Below are 12,956 nucleotides of genomic sequence, written 5' to 3'. Positions count from 1 at the left end.
TGGCATTGCACTAATTCTGTACCAGAGCCTCTAAGGTCTAGCACCATCTAGCCCCTGACATCTTCCTACTTTTCTGGTCACTCTTCCTCAGCCACACTGCCTTCTTTCTGTTCTGAAACATGCCAAATGCATTCCCTCTTTTTTGTTTGTTTCTTTGTTTGGTGCGAGGGATCAAACCAAGGGCTTTGTGCATGCACAGCAAGCACTCTACACACTGAGCTATATCCCTAGCCCAAATGCCTTCCCTCTGTAGGGCTATTTCACAGCTGTACCTTCTGCCTGAATGACCCTCTTCCAGACCTTAGCATGGTGATGATTCCTTCTCGTCATTCAGGTCCCAGACTGAATCTCATCATCCCAAAGAGAGTTTCCTTGACAACCAGACTAAGGAATATCCTCAATCTCTCTCTCACATCCCTTTGTTTTATTTTTCTTTTAAAACCTAAGATAGTCATCTCTCAGCATCTGCAGGGGACTGGTTCCAAAGATACCCAAATCTGCAGGTGCTCAAGTCCTTTATATAAAATAACAGTATTTACTGTAACATACACATATCCTTCTGTATGCTTTATATCATCTTTAGATTACTTATAAAACCTAATACAATGTAAATACTATGTGAGTAGTTGTCATGCTGTAGCATTTATGGAATAATTAAAAAAACTTGTACATGTTTAGTACAGTTTTTTAAAAAAAAATTTCAACAAAAATGTATTTATAAGAACTAAATTTGACAGTGGAGTGAATCTGACACAAATTTCCTATGCACATACATGAATACACTACAGTATTGTGCACATCCACAAGACTGAGATCCTAATTAGAATAAGATATATTCCATGCTTGGTATAGACATTTTAAAAGATAAATAAATAAATATTTTTCACTCCATGATTGTTTGAATTCAGTCTGGAAAACTCACAAATATGGAGGACCAACTGTAATACCTGTGAATTTTTATGTTAACTTTTAAAATTCTATCTCCACCAATTGGGATGTAATCTTATTGATAATTTAGGCCAAACCTTTCCCAGGTCTTAGAACAGTGCTTGACACATGGTAGGTAGTCAGTAAATGAATGAATCCCAAGTTTTGAGCATCTGCAGGTTTTGGTATCCACGGGGATCTTGCAACCAAGGTTTGGATGAAGAAGCTGAAGCACAGAGTGGCTAGGATATCTGTCTCAGACTATACACCTCCCGAATGGCTTATGCAGGATATACTCAGGTTTAACTCTTTGTCCTAGCCACCAGACTATAGGTCAGAGATTACTAAAGCTCTGTATATAACACCTGTAATTACGGGAAATTTACACTGAAAACTAAACTTAGATGACCAAGACAGGAATTGTGGTTTTGTTTTAATTTACTAAGTAAACTGTGTGCTTGCAGGATTCTCTGTTGGAGCACTATAGATTAGATGGTGGTTATATTTCCCCAAAGTGCTGAATTTCACCTCTGCACTCTGGAGAGAGAAAAGCTGCAAAACATTTCACTTACTTTCCAATAACTCTCATCAAGATGAATGCTTTAGATTGTTTTCAGCAGTTTTATGGTGAGACGCTTAAATAGATACAATTTAGCCTATTGCAAATATTCTTGATGAAAAATTTTAAATATAAGCCAAAGAGAAAGCAAATAATAAATAATAAATGCTATCCCTTTCTATTGTTTTCCACAAACATTTCCTTTAGTGTCAATTTGTAGTTGGCACACATGAACAGACCTTCATCATGTTTTAAGGCAAAAATATACCTCCTGAGTTTTTCCAGATTTTTCTCTCAACAGCTATTTTAAGTTATTCCACCTATTACAAAGTTTAATTTAGCTATGCTAATTTTATTTAGTAGGTTAAAAGGAATGAAATGGCTTTTAAAATAAATTGTGCTTACAAATAATAAAAATGCTAAGAGGAAATATAGTCTATAACAGTAATGCTGTATTTTTTTGGAGGCTATTAAAGCCCAGTTATTATTCTCAATAAAGGCAGTCAGGATACAATTGACTAATTTATGAAGTGAGTTTTAATTATACAGGGAAAAGGTGTGTGTGTGTGTGTGTGCGCACACACATGTATATGCATGTGTTTTGAAGAAGGTACAGAGAATTCACCTTTTGTGGTCTTCCTTTCTCTGATCCCCAAATGATATAAACTTTGCTTTGCTCTTTAGTTTGACACTCAGTGAGTTAGTGTCTTTTTTGCAACATAGAGAGCTAACAAGATACAGATACTGGGGGTATCTGTATGGACTCCCAAGAGAACAGCTCATCTCTAAGTCCAGGAGCTGGGAAAGGCTGCTCATGCTCTCAGAAATAAGGATGGGCTTACTTCTGAAGTGTTAATTGCAAAAAGAATCTGCATAGACACAAACAATGTAAACATCTAAGCTGATCTTGACCTTGTACCTTCTATATTTTGGGAAAAAAAATATATATATAACTGTTCACCAGCTATTTGAAAAGTGAAAAAAATAAAAATTAGTTGGAAGGAAGGGAGGGAGGGAGGGAGAAAGGAAGGAAAGAAGAAAGGAAATGGAGAAGTCAGGAAATAGGGTAGTTGAGAAGGAAAGAAAAAAGGGGTTGACATGATCCACTTACAATTTCCACACTATCAAACTTGTTACCTGACCTTGATTAGCATCATTATTGAGTTGATGGTGAAAACAATAGGTGCAATCATGTCAAATGTACCTCAGGCATTCGTTTATTCATTCTACATTATATTTGTAGAGCTTCAATGTGCCTTCTTTTCTTTAAAAATATTACCAACAGTCATTAATATGGTATTATGTAAAAATGTGGATGTGTAACCGATGTGATTCTGCAACTTGTATTTGGGGTAAAAAATGGGAGTTCATAACCCACTTGAATCAAATGTATGGAAGATGATATGTCATGAGCTTTGTAATGTTTTGAACAACCAATTAGAAAAAAATATTACCAAGTTGCCTGCAGAGGGTGCACTTTCCCTATTTTTACATCTTCCCCATCATTGAAAGAAAACAAGATGTTTTATAAAATTAAAAATACTCTCCAAGGAAGAGAAGATTTAACTCTTTTCTTTCCTCTACCAAATGCTGAAGAATGAATATGTAAAATGCCTAAGTGTAACTTTTAGCTTTTTTGCTAACAGAAAAATTAGTTTTCGTGATTTCCTCTACTTGGATAGTCATCAAGACTATCCCTTAGAACTGGTTTTTTTTTTTTTTTTTTTTTTTTAAATTCAAACTTCTGCATCCCCAGGACTTCCTTTTTCCCTCTTCTTGTGTATGTGCTTGTTTTCTTTCTCTCTTTCTATATAGTGTGTCCAACAGGTATATAACACAAGCTGCATTTATAATTTAAAACTTTAGTCATATTGAAAAAATAAAAAGAAACAGGTGATAGTATATTTGACATTTATTTTATTTATACTAATTTATCTAATTTTTATATTTCTGACATATAAAAGTATTAACCAAGATTTTACATTCCTTTTTCTGAGTCTCTGAAATCTGGTGTATATTTTACACTTACAATACATCTCAGTTTGGACTGGCCATACTTAATAGCTCAAAAGGCACATGGGACTAGTGGCTACTGTATTGGACAGCACATATCTACACTTTCCTTTCCACATTTATAATTGCTCCAGCCCAACTAAGCTAGCAGAAAACAGTGTATTACAAAACGGTGCTATGTATGCAGGGACCTTTTATGTCTGTTATATACCAATTTGAATCATGCAGGAAACATGTGGCTTGGCCTGTTGAGAGACTGTCATTTACTAGTTCTGAGATCTTTTTTTATAGAATGAAAACATATTGTAGCCAGTGAATTTTTTTCAGTGCTAATTCTCTTTTTTTATTATTATTATTAGTTGTTCAAAACATTACAAAGCTCTTGACATATCATATTTCATACATTTGATTCAAGCAGATTATGAACTCCCATTTTTACCCCGTATACATATTGCAGATTCACATCGGTTACACATCCACTTTTTTACATACTGCCATATTATTGTCTGTTGTATTCTGCTGCCCTTCCTAATCTCTACTATCCCCCCTCCCCTCCCCTCCCCTCCCATCTTCTCTCTCTACCCCATCTACTGTACTTCATTTCTCTCTCTTGTTTTTTTTTCCCCTTTCCCCTCACTTCCTCTTATATGTAATTTTGTATAACAATGAGGGTCTCCTTCCTTTACCATGCAATTTCCCTTCTCTCTCTCTTTCCCTCCCACCTCTGGACCCTGTTTAATGGTGATCTTCTTCTCATGCTCTTCCCCCCTACTCTGTTCTTAGTGCTCTCCTTATATCAAAGATGACATTTGGCATTTGTTTTTTAGAGATTGGCAGTGCTAATTCTCTTAGTCACAATATGAGGTATAGATTTTAATAAAACTTTTTTCACTTTTATTCTCCTGAGTATCCATTTGCAAATGTATAACACCAGCTACCATCTGTTGAATACTTCCCATGTGCCGGGGCTATCTCATATAATTTCATTTAGTATTCACAATAGCCCTTTGAGTTGGGTACTGTTATTATCACCTCTATTTTGAAGATGAGGAAACAGAGGAAGGTTAGGGTTGCTGTCTAACCTATCCAGCTAGAATACTGCAGAACCAAGATCTCAAGCTGGATCTGAATGACTCCAAATCCTGGCTTCTGTAGCTTTATGCATACTGTCCCCAAAGTAATGGGTATTCTAACTGCAAGTTTTGTTTATAATATCACACAACAGTGTAATAATGCAAGAACTGGGCATGGTGGGGTACACCTGTAATCCCAGCTACTCTGGTGGCAGGAGCAGGAGGATTGAAAGTTCAAGGGCAGCCTGGGCAACTTAGTGACACTTTGTCTTAAAACAAACAAACAAACAAACAAAATAGCTGGGGATGTAACTCAGTGGTAGAACACCCCTGATTTCAATCTACAGTACTGAAAAAAAGGGGGAGGGGGAGAATTCTAGAAGTGGCAGAAATCCTATAGCTTCTGAAATTCCCTAATCAGATCTTCGTTTTATAAAAAACAAAACAAAAACCCAACCCAGAGGCTGAGGAAGGCTGAGTGGTTTGTTTGTTGAACATTCCTGACAGGAACCCAGGCTTTGGACTCCAAATTCAGTGCTCACTCCCTTGATTAGAAATGTTTCCAGATTTAAACTCCAGTTTATAGGATCATTAACAGCTCTTTCTAAAGAGGAGGCAAGGGGTTATAAATTCTTCTCAGGGCAAAAAAGAACTGACATCAAAAGGTTTGTGTGGGGTCATTTGTCTCCTCATGACTTTGATTCGGCCTTGCTCTTTATTTAGCATTTCAGTTTTATGTTCTGCAACAAGTTCGGCCATGTCGGAGGACCATCCAAAGGTCAGCAAGTTGGCTACTGGCGATTGGACACTCAGAAGCCAAAGTCTATTACTGTGCAGATGGAAATCCCCAGCTCACCTCTGGAGGAGTGTCCATCCATTTTATGAAAGTCATAGACTTTGAAGGTTTTTTACTCATGGCTCTGTGGGAGCCCACGTCTGGTTGGGCAGAACTTTCTTCTGCTGGGACGTGGGTCAGAGCAGGACAATGGCTTTGGAGTTCTGGGTGTTCTCCTCTCTAATCCCGTGGACACACTGGGATTCTGATTTCATTCTCACCAGAGGGGTGTGATTTGAAGGAGCACGACTATTCCTGAATTTGTTTAATTGTGCTATTTTTTACTTCTCTGACTTGAGTACAAATCTCCTGATATCTCTAAGGCTCACAATGACTATCATGAGACTTATTTCCAAGAGTTAGCTCATGTTATACCTCATGCCAATATCAACGGATAGGCTTACCTAATCTTGGATACACAACACACTTTTCATATTGAACAATCCAAGTATTCCTATAGCTATTATTTTTCAGCTAATGTTGAATTTGTTATGAAAGTACTAATACGGTTAAAGGCTAAAAATATTCCTCCTTACTCGTTTAATGAAATAATTATCTTCACCTATGAAAGACAAAGACCTGTGTTTGAATTCCAATTCTGTCACTGTGATGTTGGTCACAACCAGTAACTGGTATGAATCTCAGTTTCCTTACCACTAATACTGGAATAAGGATAATTACCACTCCTGCAGAATTACAAATGATCAATATGTGCAAACACTTTGTAAACTCTAAATTATTCAAATGATAGTTTATGTCAAATTGTCATGTATCTCTAAATACTTAAGTGCATATATATAACTTTTTTTTGTGTGTTATATGCCATGATTGAGGCTTAGACCAATCTAGGGCATATTTAATACTCTAGGGCAGTGGTTCTCAATTGGGGACAATTTTGTTCCTCCAGATGATGTTTGACAATGGCTGAAGATATTTTGGGGTGTCACATCAAGGAGGCTAGTACTAGTATCTATTGCCTACAGGCCATGGCTTGTCTAGACATCCTGCAATGCATAGAATAGTCCCTTATAACAAAGAATTTTCTGGCACCCATGTCAAAAGTGCTGAGTCTGAGGTATTTTGCTGTTAGAGTCACTATAGGGGGCTTGTTGAATCACAAACAACTTGATCTCATCCCCATATTTTCTGACTTAGGAGATCTAGGGTGGGGTCCAAGAAATTGAATTTCTAAGTAGTTCCCAGGTGATGCTGATGTTGCTGGTCCTGGAACCACACTTTGAGAGCTATTGCCAGAGACCAATGCATTGATATGTATTGGTTGATTCACAGATTGCTTTGCTTAGCCAATGGAGCAACGTAGTCTGTTGTTAAATGGTGCAACATTTGCATCAGCTGGGCAAGGAGTTTGGCTCCAGGACAAAATCCTTCCTGTGATTTCAGGCACTAGCAAGGCTTTGCCTGGCAGGCCTCAGGGAGGGAAACTGCTCTTCCCACACCAGGCTTGGTGCTGGCTAGTGCATTAGTTTTCTGGAGAAAGTGGCCTACAGGGACACAGTTCCCACATTCCCCCATACACGTATGAGTACTCCCTGCCCAGGTGCCTCCCTCCCAGGCCTCTTTACTGGGAATGTTGGCTCAGGAGCTTTGCTCTACTTTGACTCCGCATCTTTTTGCTCCCATCCTCTCCTCTTTTCTTCTCCCAGCCTAGGGGTCTATAAAAAGGTAGACATGTTTTAGGGGGTTATTTCTATGTGTGAATCAGTTCTCTGTGTTACAGGCCATCTAATCCTCAACTGACTCTGTTCTCTGGGGACACATGGGGCCTGGGGGAAATGGCACCTTTCTCTTATGTCTATTGCTTGCACCTTTGTATAAGTGAACAGAGGTCCGATTGTTACTCTCAGTTTGTCTCATTGTCCTAATCTATCACCTCAACGCTCGATGGTTCAACGCCAGTTTTATTTTCTATTACCTACAGTCTGCCCTCAACCCATGTGGTTTGAATACAAATGTTATGGTACAAAACATCTGATGTGGCTATTCTGGAGTAGTGACTAGACATTTTCTGAAGTTCTAGTTAGAATGCAGTTTCTTGTTCTATATAGGTCTGGGATGAGGTTTGAGATTCTGCACTTTTGAGACGTTCCAAGGTGATGCTGATTCTGCTGGCCCAGGGATCACACTTTGAGTAGCAAGACTAAAAGTTTCAAGGAACGATTTCATTGAGGTCATTAGAATTAGCTAAAAAGCACCTATAAAATAAGTAGAGAGAAGCCACTTGGTGGTATCTGCTGTTCCTTAGAGGAATAAGCAAAGTGACTTTAGAACAATGATACTTAACCCTGGTTGACCTGTGGAGCTTCTCATTTTTATATGGAAAAGTATTTTTTTGGAAGCAAGTGGGAAATGAGCTGGATTGAGAGTTGAATTCTCAATGGGAGTTCTCTGTGGGAACACAGAGAAATTAATATGTACTTGATTGTATTAAGAAGTAGGGTTGAAGACATAAAATATGCTTTGAAAATATAATGATAAAGCATATATTTCTTGTCAACTTCAAATGAGAAAATAAAAAGAAAACCACATTTGTTTGTTTATTCAAAATGTTCATTAGATGCTTACTTTGGGCCAAGCACTAGTCTAGGTGGAGGGAAAATGTCAGTGAATAAGAGGGATACAGTTCCTGGCCTCATGCAGCTTGGAGTCCACTGGTGAAGCCAAACAGCAAGTAATAAGTAGGGTGGGGTTTATGAAAGCAGAAACACAGGGCATTATGGGAGCTTATACTAAGGGTGATCGTTAGCTGAGAGTTGGGTGGGACCCCCTTAAGAAATTGATGTTTAAGCTGAGATCTGAAGGCAAGGGCTCCAGGAAGAGGGTTGATGTATTTAAGATCCAGTGTTGAAAATCACCATGGCCAGAGAATGTTTAAGTATGGCCAGGCATGAGAGTGAGGGGGAGCATAGCTCCATATGAGTTTGGAGAATATGTGTCCATATTCAATAGGACACTTTTGGTTCCAGATGGCAGAGACCCACTCATAGGAGCTTAAAAGGGAAATAGTTGACTGACAGAACTGAGAAGTCCATGGGCGGAGGTCGACTCAGGTATAGTGAAATGAAATAATCACAACTGTCTTTTTGCTCTCTTCCTCTCCCCTACTTCCCTCTACATGCTGGTCTTCTTGTCCCTCATTTAAGAAGTGCTTCCTCTGTGTAGTTGGGGAATGACAGATTATGATTACAGATACCTCAAGGTTTACAGCATCCCAGTTTCACTACTGCAAAGAAAAGTGAGGTCTCCTTTCTTTCAGAATTCATATAAAATCCCAGGATGAGAACTCTGGCCCTTGGATGAGCATTGCGTACAGCCCTAGGCCAATGACTGTGGCTGGGAGAGGAGAGGAGCACTGGGAGGGGATGTCCCACCAAAATCACAAGTAGGAGGGAGGGACCTACCTTAGGGAGAAGGGATTGCAATTATCAGGGGAAAAAAAAAGAAAGGATGGTGGAATTAAAAGATATCCGTTCAAAGTATGTAGTACAAATTTGGAGGGATCATGCATGCTGTGATAAGACCTTGGACTTTTTCCTAACTGCTATTTAGATGTTAAGTTTGGTATTGAATACACTGATGGGATGTCTATGAACTATGTGGTGGCAGATAGATATTTGCAGGCTGTCTCAGGAAAATGAGAAGAAAGGAAGAAAACAGAAAAGAATGTTTGTGAATTAAAAATATTACTGTGCACAAAGTATAAGGACAGAGTAAAACAAAAATTTATTTTCAATGATACTATTGTTGCTGCAATTGCCCTTGAGACACTTGCTAAGCACCTGAGCTGAGATGACAACTCAGTTCTTTCACCAGTAGACAAGCCAGATTTGTTATCAGTTGTCCAAATCATGGCCTTCCTTCTGCATTCTTTTGAAAATAATAATTTCTTCTATAAGCATTATGGGCAAGTAATGTGATAAGTATTTACCAAAGCAATGGATTTCTCATAAATTAGGCAGAGGAACAGTATTCTCTATGAGCAGCTGGAGCGATTTAAAGAAAATATACTAGATTTAAATTTCTTGAGGAAAATAAAATGAATAGAAAAGGAGAAAACTGTGTATGTATTGAATTCCCACTATTGGTCCACCTTGCATAGTCCTTTCAAATAAGTGATCTTCTTTTATCTTCGTAGTAATACATGAAGGAGGTTTTATAATGTCTTCCTTATTTTTCACAGGTGAAAATGAAGTCCCAGAGAAGGCAAATAACTTGACTGTGTTCACCTACCCAGTAAGTGGCAGAGCTGTCCAAAAAGTGAGTGGATGGCAAGTGGCCAAGACCACGTGTTGTTACCCAGACTGCCTTGCCAAGAGTCATGAAGCCCTACGGGGCTGTGTTGTTGGACCTCTTTCCTTACCTACCTCTATCTGCTCACTCATGTGCACTTGGCATCCTTGCTTCTGCACATAGCTTCTCAGCAGCCAAAGTTCAAGGTCCTGTTCATTCATCTCCCAAAGATGCCCAAATGGCAGGTATCTTGACATAGCTCATATGGGAAGGAATCCTCCCACCCCACAGGCTATTGTTCCAAGATTTAGGGCAGTAATTCTCTCTCTTTTTAGCTTGAGATGCAGCTTAAAACATTGGATTTTTAAAGGCACCATTAAAGGAGTTGAAAGATTCAAAACAGCTCACATACCAAAGTGGTAACTGACTTTAATAATAATAAATTAAAATAACTGTAATAATAAAGGAAAGCAATATCTCAGAATTCGTGAATACAGCCACAATTAAAAAAAATTAATTGGTGCATTATAATTATACATAATATTGGGATTTGTCATTATACATTCATACATGTAAATACCATAATTTGGTGAATTTCATTCCCCAGTTTCTGTCCTTTCCCTCTCCCTTCATTCCCTTCCTAATTATCACACTCTTGACCTCTTTGACACTACATTGCCATCTTTCCCTCCATTGTTCCAATGTGTCAGGCTCCCTCTGTATTAAGGGTGTGGACACTGAGTCCTAGCAAAAGTAGCTTTGGTTACTTTGATTACATTAGTTACAGCTGGGAGGATTTCTGTGAAGATGCTGTGACATGGCAGTGGGTCAGAGCAGGTTTGAAGCCTCTTCTTCCAATGACTTTATGATAGTTGCCAGTAAATGGATGGATCTGGAGACTATTATGTTAGGTGAAATAAGTCAGTCCCCCAAAGCCAAAGGTCTAATGTTCACTCTGGTATGTGGATGCTAAACCACAAAAAGGCGGAGGGAGGAGAATAATAGAAGTTCATTGGAGTAGACAAAAGAGAATAAGGGTAGGGAGGGGAGATGGGAATAGGAAAGATACTGGAATGAATTTGACATAATTTTCCTATGTATATATATGAATGCACTATAGTGAACTCCACCATTGTGTACATCCAGAAGAAGGGGGTTCTAATTAGGATAAGGTATATTCTATGCATAATTATATCAAAATGGACTCTACTGTCATATATTACTAAAAAAGAATAAATAAAAAGGAGCCTCTTTTTCCTTTCCTCTTAGAAACAGGTCTCCCACTCTACACTTTGAGTGGCAGCCCTATTGGCCTCAGCTGCACACACAGTGGAAATACACAAATCTCGGTGTTTTTGGACCTGACTGCATGCCTTCAGCTAAATTAAGTGACCTTCAATTCCTCGTCCCCGCTCTCAACGTTCTTTGATATAAATATAATTCAAATAGAAATTGATTACTAAGAGGTTGGAATAACTTACCTAAGGTCATATAGCTAGGTATGGGTAACATATAGCTAGTAAGGGAAATAATCTATTATGAGTGGGATAATTTGGAGTCAAACTGGATTTAAAGTTTCCAATCCTGTCATTTACTTGTGGGGTTTGAACTTGGGAAAGTCATTTAAACATTCTGTCTCTTCATTAGTATGAGGATGACATTAGCTAGGTAGCAGAGTTGTTGCTTGTTGCAAGTTTGAGGCTAATACATATTGCCTACAAGAATGTATTAGGTGTCTATCACTGCACTACAAATAACTTCAAAATTTAGCAGCTTAAAACAGCAAACACGTTAAAAACTTTTCTTGTCAGTGCATTATAATTATACACATTAGTGGGGTTCATTACGCCGTATTTGTACATGCACAAAATGTAACTTCATCAATCTCATTCCCTAGTATATCCCCTTTCCCTCCTCTCGCTCTCTCTGATTCTCCTTCTTTACTGATATCCTATTATTATTATTCCAACTAGTGCACTGTAATTGCATATATAAGTAGGACTCATTGTGACATACTTGCACATTGTATAGCATAATTTGGCATATTTTGTAACCAGTACTTCCCCATGCCCTCCCCTTCTCCCTTCTTCTCAATCTCCTTCATCTACTCTTGGTTTCTCTTCTATTTCTGTGAGATCATCTTTATTTTTATTCCTTCCTAACTTCCACATATGAGAAAACATTTGACCCTTGACTTTCTGAGTAACAGCAAACATTTTTTTTTAAATTTCAGTTTCTGTGGATGCAGTTTAGCTGGATACCTCCAACTCAGTATCTATCTAGGCAAAGCTACATGATATACCATGCAAAATATCATTTATATGGGTGTGAAAAGCAAGAAGCACAATCTTTGGGGGCTGTCTTTCAGGCTGCCTACCACAGAGTGTCTGCTATATATTTATTTATTTGAATTAGATGTTGGGTCAAGTTGTAGAGGTACCTAGACAGATTATTTGATTACTGTTCACCCAAAGGCTCTGTTCTCATTACAAAATTTTATCAATAACTTAGACTGATAATATAAAACAATAGTCTTTAATTCTTCTTGATGATGCATCTGTAAAAACATGTTTGATTTCATGCATGTTTATAAATTATAAACATTTGATGGTGTTAATCTATTATCTAATAGTAATTAATTTCTTTGTTGCTTTCAATTAAAAAATTACAAATAGGAGTTTAATTACTTTTTAACCTGAACCTCAAAGGAATGTCTCTATGGGTGGGAGCAACAAACTGGCAGAAAAAGTGACTTAGAATGTGGTGGATATCAGAGTCAGGATCCAAACAATACACCAAGATAGGAAGCAAATCATGTAAATAACATCTCAGGATCATTGCTAGCATATAAATTACCTTGCATGGATCCTTACACAGTTACCTTCTCTGGACAGAAGAAACACAAAGTTATCTTCCTCCTTTGGAAATAAGACTTAATGAGCTGAGTGCAGGCTAGAATTCATTCCTTGTCTGTGCCTCTTCTTGCACAGTACACAAACTGTACCACATTTCATGGCAGACCTGTGGCTTCACAGTAACCAAAGATTCTTGGTAGTTTTGGGTCAATTGACTTAAATTAAGACCCAAGATCAGGGACATTAAATACATGGTGGGACATAGACCTCAAAGAAAAGGCTAAATTTCAGTTTTTAGAAATGGATCACACACTTGGCCAAGACATGAAAATTGACTTAATGCTATCACCATCGTTTCACCCTTCAGAAGGGGAGACTAATTCCTCCCTTCTTCAGTGCAGGCTAGATAAATGGCTTAATTCTAAAATCAAGCATAGAGCAGAATA

Source organism: Marmota flaviventris, chromosome 8, assembly GCF_047511675.1.
Source record: "Marmota flaviventris isolate mMarFla1 chromosome 8, mMarFla1.hap1, whole genome shotgun sequence".
Lineage (NCBI taxonomy): Eukaryota > Metazoa > Chordata > Mammalia > Rodentia > Sciuridae > Marmota > Marmota flaviventris.
Note: the sequence above shows the minus strand (reverse complement) of the source record.